General features: G+C 42.5%; 1 long non-coding RNA gene across 1 annotated transcript in view; it reads right to left on the reverse strand.

Moving 5' to 3' along the window:
- Nucleotides 1-6,150: 6,150 nt before the first annotated feature.
- Nucleotides 6,151-12,389, reverse strand: part of LOC109296988 — a 257,586-nt gene continuing 251,347 nt past the window's right edge. The window contains exon 6 of the long non-coding RNA XR_002097131.1: nucleotides 6,151-6,660. This is a non-coding gene — a long non-coding RNA (uncharacterized LOC109296988). The remainder of the gene's footprint in view (nucleotides 6,661-12,389) is intronic.

A 12,389-nucleotide genomic window follows, 5' to 3' on the forward strand; every position in this document is an offset into this window, starting at 1 on the left:
TAAAGATACTCCAGGTTCTTTCAAATACAGCATCTAGTCTTAGATTTTGTAAATTTCATATCTTGATCATTTGGCAAAGGAGGAGAAGGGAGGAAACTTTCCAAGGGCTAAGCTACTAAGCTTTCTCTTGCAAACATACAACATCATAAAATCATAGAAAAGTAGGCCTAGACGTCATCTAGTCGAACCTCCTGCCTGAAGCAGGATCATCCCTTTCCAAACCATCCCATACAAATCCTTATGTAACTTATTACTAAAACTACACAGTCAATCCTGTCATACAGCCATAAGGCATAGCACCCTAACCTGCCACTGGTAAAACTGAGGAACAATAGTGGCCAGCGTCCTGCTGTTGTAAGTGTTGTTAAAATACACTTAAGACATGCAAAAAAAAGGGAAAAGGCAGTCCCTGACTGCCAAGGCAGAAAAAGCCCCCATAGTCCATACCAATCTGACCATGGGGTAAAATTCATTCCTGACTTCAAATGTGGCTATTGATCTGATCCTGAGCAGAGGGGCAAGATCACTTCACCAGGAACCACCAGGTTTTAGCCTTACCAGGAGCTATGGCATTTCCCAGTTAAAATCCCCAGCCTTGGCTACAGCCAACACTCTGCTTCTGAGGAAGGCAAAAACAAAAACAAAACCTGAAACTTCCTGCGTATTAAAACATGTAGCAATAGGAGGAAGGGAGGATTTCTTCCCAGCTCCATGCAGCAGCCAAATCCAAGAAGCATGGGAAATACCTACAATAGAGCATACGTAGTTACTTCTAGACCAACCCTGACCCATGCTTATGCAGCCTCTTTTTGAGCACTTCTAGTAATGGAGACTACACAACTTACCTAGACAGTCTATACCAAAGTGAAGAAGTTTTTCCTGCTATCCAATCAAAACTTACTTTGCTGCAACTTCAAGCCATCTTTCCTGGCATCCCAGCCAGGTAGTGAAAATTCAAATGAAAGTCCAAGATTGGCACCACCCTGCCTGCACTGCCGGGCCAGGCAGTGGAGCCAGGGCTGGAGGCAGTGGCTGGCAGTGGGAGGCAGTGGCTGGAGGCAGGGAATGGGCTGGGCTGGGCACTCCTCCTGGCTGGGGCAGGGATTGCCTGGGGTGGGGTGAGACTGCTGCTGTGAGCACAGGCTGCTCGCATGTATGTTCACCTGTTTGCAGCCCAGTAGAGTTAGGATGAGGGAGTAGCTGCCACAACAGAGCTTCCCGGGGGGGGGGGGGGCTCAACCCCCTGCCCTGAGGGGAATGGGGGTCCCTCTCCACTTCTGTCTGCTGGGAACCCATGTTTGGGGGCTGGGGGAAAGTCTCCAGGCTCTGGGACTAGGCTCTGTCCTACCTAGTCCCAGCTGCCAGGGGCTGGAATCCAGAGCTCAGCTCAGTGCTCTCCCTGGTATCACCAAGTGTGTATGAATGCATTGTGGCAGGGGGGAACAAGCTAGAGAGGGGGAAAGAGGGGTGAGAGAGAGAGGAGTGAGTAGAGTCACAGAGACAGCAAGGAAGGGAAGTCTGGAGAGCAGGGAAGCACAGATGGGAGTGATGGGAAAAGAGGGGTGGTGAGGAAGGAAGAAGAGGGGAGAGGGAGCAGGAGTGCGTGGAGGGCATAAAGAGAGGCATGGGGGAGGGAGCCAAAGGGGAAGGAAGCTGATGGGCAGCATGGTGGGGTACATATAGAAGGGGTCTGATGAAGGCAAGAAGAGGCTGCCCAGGTTCAGCCTCTCGCTGACATGATGGTCAAGCAGCTGCATTGTGCACGCATGTGCCGATACAGAATCTTTGATCCAGAGCAGCTTCACACACACAGAGACAGATACACACACACACACACACACACACACACACAAGCTGCACTCACACTTCCTAAGGAATATGTGAACTTTATCCCTGCTCAGCAGTAACCTCTAGCTCAGCCCTCCTCCTGATCTCTTGCCCAGCCGAGCCCCAGCCACCCATTTTCTGGCCTCACTCACCCTATTTCCCCATGGGCAGTCCCCACCCACTGCTGGCCAGTGGAGAGGCACTGTGTCATGGTGTGTGTGTGGGGAGGGGGGGGCAGCATCCCAGATTTCCTTAAAAATAATACGGTCACCCTATCCAGTAGCTTCCCAGGTATCGAGGCAAGGCTAACTGATCTATGATTCCCCAGGTCCTCCTTTTTGCCTTTTCCAAAGAGGGTAACCATATTGGCCCTTTTTCTGTTCTGTGGTACCTTGCCTTTCTCCCACAACTTCATAAATGTTATTGCCAAGGGCTCCAAGATCTCTTCTGCCCGTTCCTTCAGGACCCTGAGATATAGCTCATCAGGCCCTGCTGATTTGAATTAATTCAGACCCATTCAAAGCTCTATGACAGTTTCTTGTGTTATGTTCTCTCATCACTCAGCTTGTCCCCTTCCTTATCTAAATAAATCTTCATTGCTGTCTGGTAGCAGCCTAATTTTTTGTGAAGATTGAGGCAAAGTAGCTGTTGACTTAGGGATATCTTTGCTCCACCTTCTTTGCATCTTCTGTTAGGAGTTTGCCCTGACTAGTTAACAGAGGACCCACATCTTTCTTTGTCTTTCTTTTCTGGCTAATATATATAAAGCATCTCTTCTTGTTATCTTTAACTTCCCTCACCAGGTAAAGATCATATTTTACCTTTGCCTTCCTGATTTTGTCCCTGGAAGTTCTTGCTATTTCTTGGTATACTTCCTTGGTGACCTGCCCATTTGTCCACTACCTGTATGCTTTCCTTTTGCATTTGAAGCATTGTAGAAGCTCCTTACATAGCCACATTGGTCTCTTGCCATTCTTCCTGTGCTTTCATCAAGTTGAAACAACATCTTATTGGGCTTCCAATATTGTGGCATTTAGAAGCTTCCAGCTCTCCTAAATTCCTTTATCCTTCAATCTGCTGTTCTCCCATGGCATCATGCCTACTGTTTCCTTGAATTGGCTGAAATCCATCTTTTTTAAATCCAGTATCTTAAATCTGTAAACCTCATGCTTTCCCCATCTCACGATCATGAATTCTATCATATCATGATCACTTCTTTCCAAGTTTCCCATAACCTTCACGTCCTCCACCAGTTATTCCCTATTGGTCAGGAAAAGATCCAAGATAGTTAATCCCCTAGTTGTATCCTCAACTTTCTAAGACAGTTGCACACAAATTAGAAGCTTGCTCGACATTTTATGTTTGGCTGTATTGTTCTTCCAGCAGGTGTCTGGAAAACTGAAGTATCCCATCAGTGCTCTCTCTTAACTTTTGGATAATTTTTTCACCTCGTCACCTTGAAGAGTCACCCTCTTCCTTCTGACTGGGTGGTGTAAAATAATTCCCCATCTTTATATCAATGTCATGTCTTCCACCTTTTATCTTCAGCAAAATATATTCTGATCTGCTACCTTCTACCTCCTGAACCAGAGAACAAGCATATGTATTTTTTACATAGGAGGTAATTCCACCACATTTTCTCCCAGCCCTGTCCTTCCCAAACAGAGTGCAGCCCTCTAGTGAGGGTGAAGTCTTTGCTTATGTTAAGTCTCTGCTCCCTAGCATCCAACAGGCTAATGACTTTTTGTTCCCAGGCATGACTTTTGAAGGTGTTTTGTAAACTTCTTCTGAGCATGAGAACTATGAGGTCAGACAAAGAGAGATTTTTCTGTGAATAACGTTGTCCTACATTTTTCTAATATAATGGAAAATGGGGAACGAAGTTACCAACTAATAAATACGCATTCCATCCTTTGTCATCCTTGATTTTGCACAGATACAACTGGTTGGAGTTTAGCTAACAATTCTGATGGTGCTGTGTAAGACAGAATGATTTTTGTACAGCCATTTTTCATTGTGAGGTTACAAATTAAACCAGCAAAGGAAAAAACAGATGCAAAACAGCAAATATCCAATAGCCAAATAGCTTGTGTCTTTGGGTTTAAAAAATTGCAGTGAAGAAAGAACAAAATGGAAGTACAGAGACAAAGAAGATTCCCAACTGCACATTAGTGAAGATTATGTCAACAGCAACAAACCTAGTAATGTAATCTAAAAAGATTATAGAGGCCATGATGGTGGAAATAATAAGACAATCCCCAGACAATAGCTGTGCAGATGGTAATAATGCAACCACAGGAGCTATGGTGGACAGCAGGCACTGAGCTGTAATAGAGAAAATAAGGGAAACATCTAAGCCCTCAAAATCAAGATGGTTGGTTACACTGAAGATAAAGCTCAGTCTGGGGATTAGTGGGCAGATTTACTGATGTTAAATGCTTCAGGAAAGAATATCTTGCTGTCTTAAATGACAGCAATAGCCTTAAGGAGTTCAAAATACAGGGTTGGCAGGGATCAGAGAAGAGAAATATTACAGCTGCCAGTAAAATGTAGTCTTTTAATATAGGTTAGTTACGTTTCCAGTTGCAGTGCTCACTGGGCACATCTACACTTTCATTAATGCATCTTAGGTACTGCGCATTTAGTTCAGTACTTGCTTAATGAAGTACTAACTAAATGCTCAGTACTACAGTTACTGCACAGTACTGCTGGTGCAAGAGGGTTTTTTATAACAATACTAATAACACTGTTCAGTAGTATATTGGCACAATTTTTGATAGGCACACTACTGTGCAGTGTTATTAGGCTACTGCACAGTAAACATCTTGTGTACATGCACCATTGTGTTGCAAACAAATGTAAGCGTACTGGTGCTTGAAATCAGAACCCAGTAAAACGTGTGCAATTCCATAACACTGCTAATGGCACTCTACATTGCCTTGGACATTTGAAGGTGTGTTGGTATGGATTATTGTAAAAAATGGAGTACACTGTAAAAATGTTCAACATTGGGCATAGTGAAACCAGAAGAGAATGGCTGTGAATCCCATGCCTCTATCCATCTATCTGCCTAGATACTCTCACTATGCTCACTCAGTAGCATCCATCTGTCTATTCCATAGTGAATCTTGGAAAAAGGTTCAATGACAGGGCCAGATCTACAAAGTGACTTGGGCACCCAGTTCCAGATGTTGAATTTTCAAATATGAGTCAGACTTCTAAGTTCTCTGCACAATGCATGTGAGGGAAGCCTAGGAATGGAATTCACAAAAAGCAGCATGCTGTCTGGTGGTGTGCCCAAGTAGCCCATAGGAAATACTGAAGAAAAAAGGTCTCTCAAATCCTCCCTCTCTTTCTGACATAGGTGCCTACCTATAGCCTGGAACTAAACACCTACATGTATATGTATGAAGATACTATAAAAGGGGAAGTATTAAAAAGCAAAAGATTGTATGGGACAGGGATTCTAAGAAATAATATCTAACCAAACTAAAATACATAACTGCTTCAGAACTGCCAGTAAAATGTTGCCAATTTAAGCATATTTTGAACAATTAGGAATGAGATAAAATGTAGCTTTTAGTGTACATGCAGAACAGAAAAAAAGAATCCACTTGCTGAGCATTTTGTCATAACTGACTTACAGCAATGGCCTATGGCTAGTATTGCTGAAGATAAAATGAAATGCTACAGCACAAACAATTGTTTCAGACGAGAAAGTATTTGAGGCCAAAGAAAAATAAGCTCTTCAGGGGACCAATATATGCTATGTTTGTAGTGGCAGATAAATAATGCATACAAAGCAAGACCGCCATTTAGGTAATTCTTGCAACTACAGCAGAGTGAGAAACAAAAAGCAGATCTGATCCAGAAACCTGATTTTCTGGGCTGATATAGCAATCTGTAATCCAAGGTTTAAATGCAAGATTTTAACCCCTGAGTATCTGAAACTAGACAAAGCTGGAGCTAATCCTGGAGAGTTTCAAGACTTAGAGCTATGACATCATTACATAAGAGCCTAGAATTGAAGATAAAGCCAGTCCTACCTAGATCAGTGCAAAGGGATACCTTTTTTTATTATAATTTTTGTTTATTTTCAGATTTTAACAATAAAATAAAAACAACAAAAACATAAAATATCAGCTAATAAGTAAAATATAATTAGAAAGCAAAACCAAAATATTACAAAATAGATCATTAAATATACATACTATAAATTTAGTAGAGACTAGGGGACGAGGAGCACTTAACATTAGGTAGAACTAACTAATATACACACACACACACACACACACACACACACACACATAAACATACATACATACACACACACAAAGGATACCATACCACAAATAAATCAATTTATAAACTTCACACAAAATTCAAATTACACTGCATTTCTTCATATTGAGCCCAGTTATGTATATTTGCATATATAATCTTTACCATTAATGCAACATGCGTAAGTTCTTTTGACCATTCCAAGAATGAAGATACACTGGGAGTTTCCCATTTCCTTAAAATTACCTATTTAGCCACTAAAACTATCATAACTAGCCATTTTTCATTGGCACAGACAATGGTATTGAATCTATAATCCCCAATATGTATAAATCTGGCGATACTACCATGGTAAATTTTAAGTATCTTAGAAAGTGCCATACATACACTAGGTTAGAAACCAGTAATTTTAGGACACAAGAATAAAATATGAGTAAGAGACCCAACCTGGTTTCCACATCTCCAGCAACAGTCGTCCAAGGCTAGCCCTGCTTAAAACCACCTCTCTGGGGTCCAATAAAACCTATTTAATATCTTGTTCTGAAAAAAAATCTGAAAAGCAATGAATTAGATGTTTTACAAAGTGATTTACACATAACCTCCCAATTCTCAACTGTTAACAATATCTGTAAATCCTTTTCCCATTTACCTTTAATAGTAACATCTGCTGCATATAATAATCTATTAAACCATTTGTAGGTATTGCCAGCAAAGTGAGATTTATCCCACAAAGGGATATCTTAATTATATTTTATCAAGTATTTATATCTAGATTTGATGGAGGTTGCATAGATAGATGGTTATGATTTGATCCAAAACTCACAGTAGTCAACAGAAGCCTTTCCATTAGCTTGAAGGAGAATTGGATCAGGTATTGGTGAATTAGATGCCTACTGCATTTGCTCCTGAACACTTATAGGGAAGCAGGCTGCTGCTTGCACAGAGAAAATGACACTGACAGGAGGGTGGAAACAGCTGAAAGAAAGAAGCGTTTAAAAAAAATTCTATCACCTAATTTCCTAGCTTATCTTGTCACCTTGAATCACTGTATAACTCCCTTGTTAGCGAACCATTTTATTTGATAGGAAGACAAGTAAACAAAAACTAATTATATTACAAAAATGCAAAGGTCTTAACTGGGGACAAATTCAATCTTTTATTGGTAAATTTCATTTATTTCTAAAAGTACACACAGTTCATTTAATCACTAACTCGGGAGCTATACAGTTCAACAAGGTCATGGAGAAAAAGAAGCGACAAAGAACCAAATGAAGCAAAAGATCCACTGAGAATTTTCAAGTGATCTATTGCAATATGTTCGGCAAGACACCAACTTATTTTCACCTTATTAATAATTGTCTTTTAGAATAGGGCCTATACCCCTATGCTCCATCATGGTGCTTTTTCAAAACTTAAAGGCTGTAAAATTCAGACTTGAGGATGTGATGGCAAAAGCAAACTGGAGGTTAAGCCAGCTGCCTAATATTATTCCATACAATATTACTGCTAAAACTAAATTAGACAGAAATTTACACAAACCTGGAATGCGTTATTATCCTCATGTATTTCTTGTACCAAAATGTGAAATGTGCAAATTAACTTCCAGGGAAGATCAGAAAATAAGGCTTCACTCAGCCTTAGGTATTTTTGTTTAAGAAACAGGCTTCTGCTAAAGCAGAAGACACATGTCAAGAAGAGGCTGGCTGGGCAGGTTTCCTTACTGTGGCAAGTAGAATATAAAAACACCTCCAAACTCAACTTAAAATAGCCTCCCCAAGGGCTTTGTCACAGGTTACCTTAAAACTGGCATAAAGGCATTTAAAATGGCCATGTGTAGATGAAATGAGAGGCATGTGTGCACAACACTTTAAAGCAGGCTAAATACTGTTGCACCGCTTTAATGGTGTCGGTGTTTGCAGTTGCAGCCACTATATGAAATTCAGCGGCATAATGCACCTTAAATAACTTGGGGCACAGCTTTGGTGTAATGTACCTTAAATGACTCCTCTAAAATTTTGAGGAGTTTTAGTTTGCTGCCCCTACAGCCACGGACCAAAGCACTGGGCTCCGTGCAGGTCCATAGCTCTGCAGGAAGCCCTGCAGGCAGCCTGGCAGCAGCCTGAGAAAGCAGGCTCTGCCCAAGAAAAGTGGCAACCCTTAACACCCCCTTCCCCTCCACCCCCACGGAGCCTGCCTGCCTGAGCTGTGTGGGGCCCAGTGCTTCCCTCCACAGCTACAGTGCCCCCCGGGAATGTCTGAGCCAGGTGCCTATGGGTTGGTGCCACCTGGGGGGGGCCACAGGTGCCACAGAGGGAAGCACCAGCCCACCCTACCCACAGCCCAGGGACCGCTCCTCCCACCGGCAGCTTGCCCTCCCCTCCCCGCCAGGCAGGGAGGTAAGTCAGCGGGGTGTGTGCCTGACACAGGGATTTAATCAGTCCTAAATTGAAGCGGCGCTTTTTAAAACCCACCGCTTCAATTTAGGGCCCCCATTTTGTCTACACATGCCCAATGACAGCAGTAATTAATTAAAGGGTGTTAAACTGTCATAAGTACCCTCGAAACATTTTAGAGTTATGCCACTCCATCTGAGGTTTATCATTGATCTGCTTTGCCCAGGTCATTCTAGGGTATAGTTAGACAGCTGATGGAAGATAGAACAATCCTTTTGCAGCCCTCCACAATCCCATAATGCACACCTCCCAGTCACTCTAGCCATTGCCACCATCTACTGGTTTTCCCTGTCCCCTTCATGCTTAAAGCAGCTGTTCTTCCCTGGCTTAACTGCTGTGAGCTCTCAGGTTTTGCCACCTGGCAGTTCCACACTCAATGTGGAGCCACTGGCTTAACAACAGCAAGACCCTGGAGCTGAGGGAAGAAACGTACTCTCTCTCCAAAGAAGCATGCTTTCCCCAGCTCCAGAGTCTTCCGGCCTGGTGGCACTGTGCTCAGCATGGTGTTGCTGGGCTTAACTATAGTGAGACCTTGGAGCCAGGTTAGCATGAAGCTTTTTATCTGTGATTGTGACTAAAACCACCCTAACTTTATGACATTGTAACATCCCACAGATTTCTGGTATAACCTGTGCCAAACCTCTAGCTCTAGAAATGGCATGGACAAAGACTCTATAGCTTATTTCCTCCCAGAGTGGGCACATCTACACATGAGCTTTAATGCACAGTAGACTATTTTACTGTACATTAAAGTGTCATGTAAAAACCATGACATTACACTAATATGCAGTAAAATAGTCTACTGGGCATTAAGCATCACTAAAAAAGTGTGCAAATGAGCTACTGCACATTAACACAGCTGAATATGCATTAATTGGAGGAACTAAGTTTAATGCGCATTAGAAAAGGTGCATTAATGTACATGTAGACATGCCCAGTCAGTAACAAGTACTAGCCTCACTAGGAAGCTGAGAATCTCCTGCCTCTCAAGATACAATCCTATTTCAAATCCTTCACATAAACACTGTCATATTTATCTGGTGTCATTGAACCAGGCTGAATCTTCCTTATGCTAGGAATTGGGCAACAGTAATTAAAACAAAAAAGCCACAAGGTAACACCAGTTCATGTCGTCTATATTTAAGAGTTGATCAATCTACTCAACTAAACAATACTCAGAAATTATGTCTAATGGTGTCATCTTTTTTTTTTGTTTTTTAGTGTGCATGGACATAGTACTTATTCACTTCACTGGGACTCTGTAGGTAAAGTTTGGCTCCAAACCATCATCTCCAAGTTTACATCTCTATAATCCAATTACAATACAAGAGAACTAATTAAACCAAGTGGATAATGCTAATAATAATAGTACTTTAGTATGTCATAACACTTTCTATCTTCAAAGCACTTGACAGGCATTAACTAATTCATGGATAAAAATGAATTTTTAAAAAATCAAAGCATGAACATAAGGTTAGTATTAGCAACTCAATTACTTTCCTTCTCCAACCATACCATTTGTAAAAACATCCCTTATTCATTTTATTTGTGTGCAGTAATTAAAATTGGTTCTATACAACATACAACAAAATGACATGAGAGGTTTTGAACTAACTATAGCAATGGATAGGAAATTTCATTTCAGTCCATTCTTTCTTAAATAGTACAGGTTTTTTACTTAATTTAAATTTTACAGGCATTTGCATCAAGGTCACCATACCCTAATTCTGATCCCACAGTTCCAACATGCACTGCAGAGTAGTGGGAGGTATAAGGCCTCTGGGTAGATTTTGGAGGATACACAGGTCAAGTTCCCTATCCCTTCTGCATGTGATCAAATCCCTCTCTCCCAAAGATGGAAAAACTAGGTAACTCTACAAATTAGAGTTTCCATGTAGGAATAAAAGGACTGAATAAAGGCAAGTTAACCCCTATTTTAAAAGAAGCCAAAATCAAAAGGATGCTGCTTCTCAGGGTGAGCCTACTTTGTATAGCTGTATCTAAATTAGTATTCAACTAGCTATTAGGGTACTGGTAGCAGTGAAGCTGGGCAGCATACAGCTTAGCATAGACTGACCACTTGAGAATCCACACCAGCCCTGGGCTGTGGCTGCTATATTGCTAGCAAGACCCAAAAGCTAGCCTGGATATGTCTATATGACCTGTAATCCCCCTTAATTAAGATTTATGGCTTCAAGCTACAGCAGAGCAAAAACACATTTTGGCAGAGTCCAAGGCAATTTCCATCCTACTCTTTAAATATTATTTCCTTTTCATGCTTGTTGACAATTGTGCCTTTCTGCCTGACCTTTCTGAAATTTGGAACATTTCCTGGGTCTGCTGATTGCTGCAATGCAAGAACACAAATCTAAATGTGAGGATAAGTCGCATTCAATGCTTTTCCCCATTTTTTTCCATTAGTTCTCTTCAACTTAGAAAAAAAATATTATTCTAAACAGCCCACAGGTATAGAATAAAACACTAACCAGTCAAATATGCCACTAGGCATTGACATATGCTGCCAAAAATAATTAAAAAAAAAAAAAACCCTTCCCCAATTGATCGAGTAAAAGGGTGAGATTTTCTCTTTCACAAAGGGAATTTGTGGCCCATATGCCTCTTTGAAAAGATATTTTGCCTGCTGATGCATTCCTAATGCTGCCCTCTCCATCTGCTGAGAACTGGTGTTGCCCCCCTGCTGACTGCACACCTGTTTAAAAAAATAATTCAGAGTGCAGCATTTTTCACCCTGTATTTATGGCTTTCAATGTCCCAACACTCCCCTTCTTTCTTATAGAGGGCATTTTCTTCATGTGCTCCCAGGTAACAAGACATTCTTGACCATTAGATGTGAACTCACAAATGGCAAGTTAAAAAAAGAACTTCCTGGCTTGATTGACCTAACCCACTTAAATAGCCTCTCCTCATGCATCCTTTTTCTTTGTCTGGGTATAGTAATCTCTAGGCTGCTAGCCTCCAACCTAAATTGAGTTTTTTTGTACAAGTTACATGTTTCCAGTCAATTAAATCAATAGCACACTGATCACATTATCCCCATTGCATGCATACACACATACTATACACTACACACATACATACTAGGGCTGTTCAAATTGGCTATGTCTCATTTTGACTTCGGATTCAGCCATTTCGGAGGACAGTGATTTATTTTGATGTTTCGGGTCACTGCTCCGTTTCAATTCAGCCGAATCTGTTTTGGAGTTTCAACGCTGTTTCAGAGATTCAGATCGACTGTGGAGAGGCAGGCACAGCTGGGTGGCTGCAGGTTTTCCCATGGCTCCTATGGCTGTGCCTGCCTCTCCCTGGGTGGGGAGAGCCCTGGAGAAGCCCCCATGGCTGCCCTGCCTGGCCCCATCCCCCACCTGGCTGGCCCCAGCTTAGTCCCAGCACTTAAAAGAAAAAAAAAGCCCCACTGTCACTGGCTCTGGCTGCAGCGATCAGGGCCTCTGAGGGCTCATGGCAAAGCCCACCCACCGCACCCCTCCCACACAGTACAAGGCAGTGGGGGGCAGTGGGGATCAACCCCCCACTTGGAACCCACGCAGCAGCTGCCCCATGGCGCAGGTGCAGTGTGGCTCAGCAGGATACTGCATACTGTCCCAGAGCTGGGGCAGCTCCAGCAGTCAGCCGGAGCCTGGCACCGCTCAGCCCTACCGGCCCCAGCTCCAGGACAACACGGAGTTTCCTGCCAAGCCACGCTGCACCCGCACCATGGAGCAGCTGCCGTCTGGGTTCCAGGTGGAGGTGGCAATCCCCACTGCCCCACGCTGCATGGGCGGGCTCTGCCATGAGCTTCCAGAGGTCCTG

This window comes from Gavialis gangeticus, unplaced genomic scaffold (assembly GCF_001723915.1).
Source record: "Gavialis gangeticus isolate Ggan-Ray unplaced genomic scaffold, GavGan_comp1, whole genome shotgun sequence".
In the NCBI taxonomy this organism is placed as follows: domain Eukaryota; kingdom Metazoa; phylum Chordata; order Crocodylia; family Gavialidae; genus Gavialis; species Gavialis gangeticus.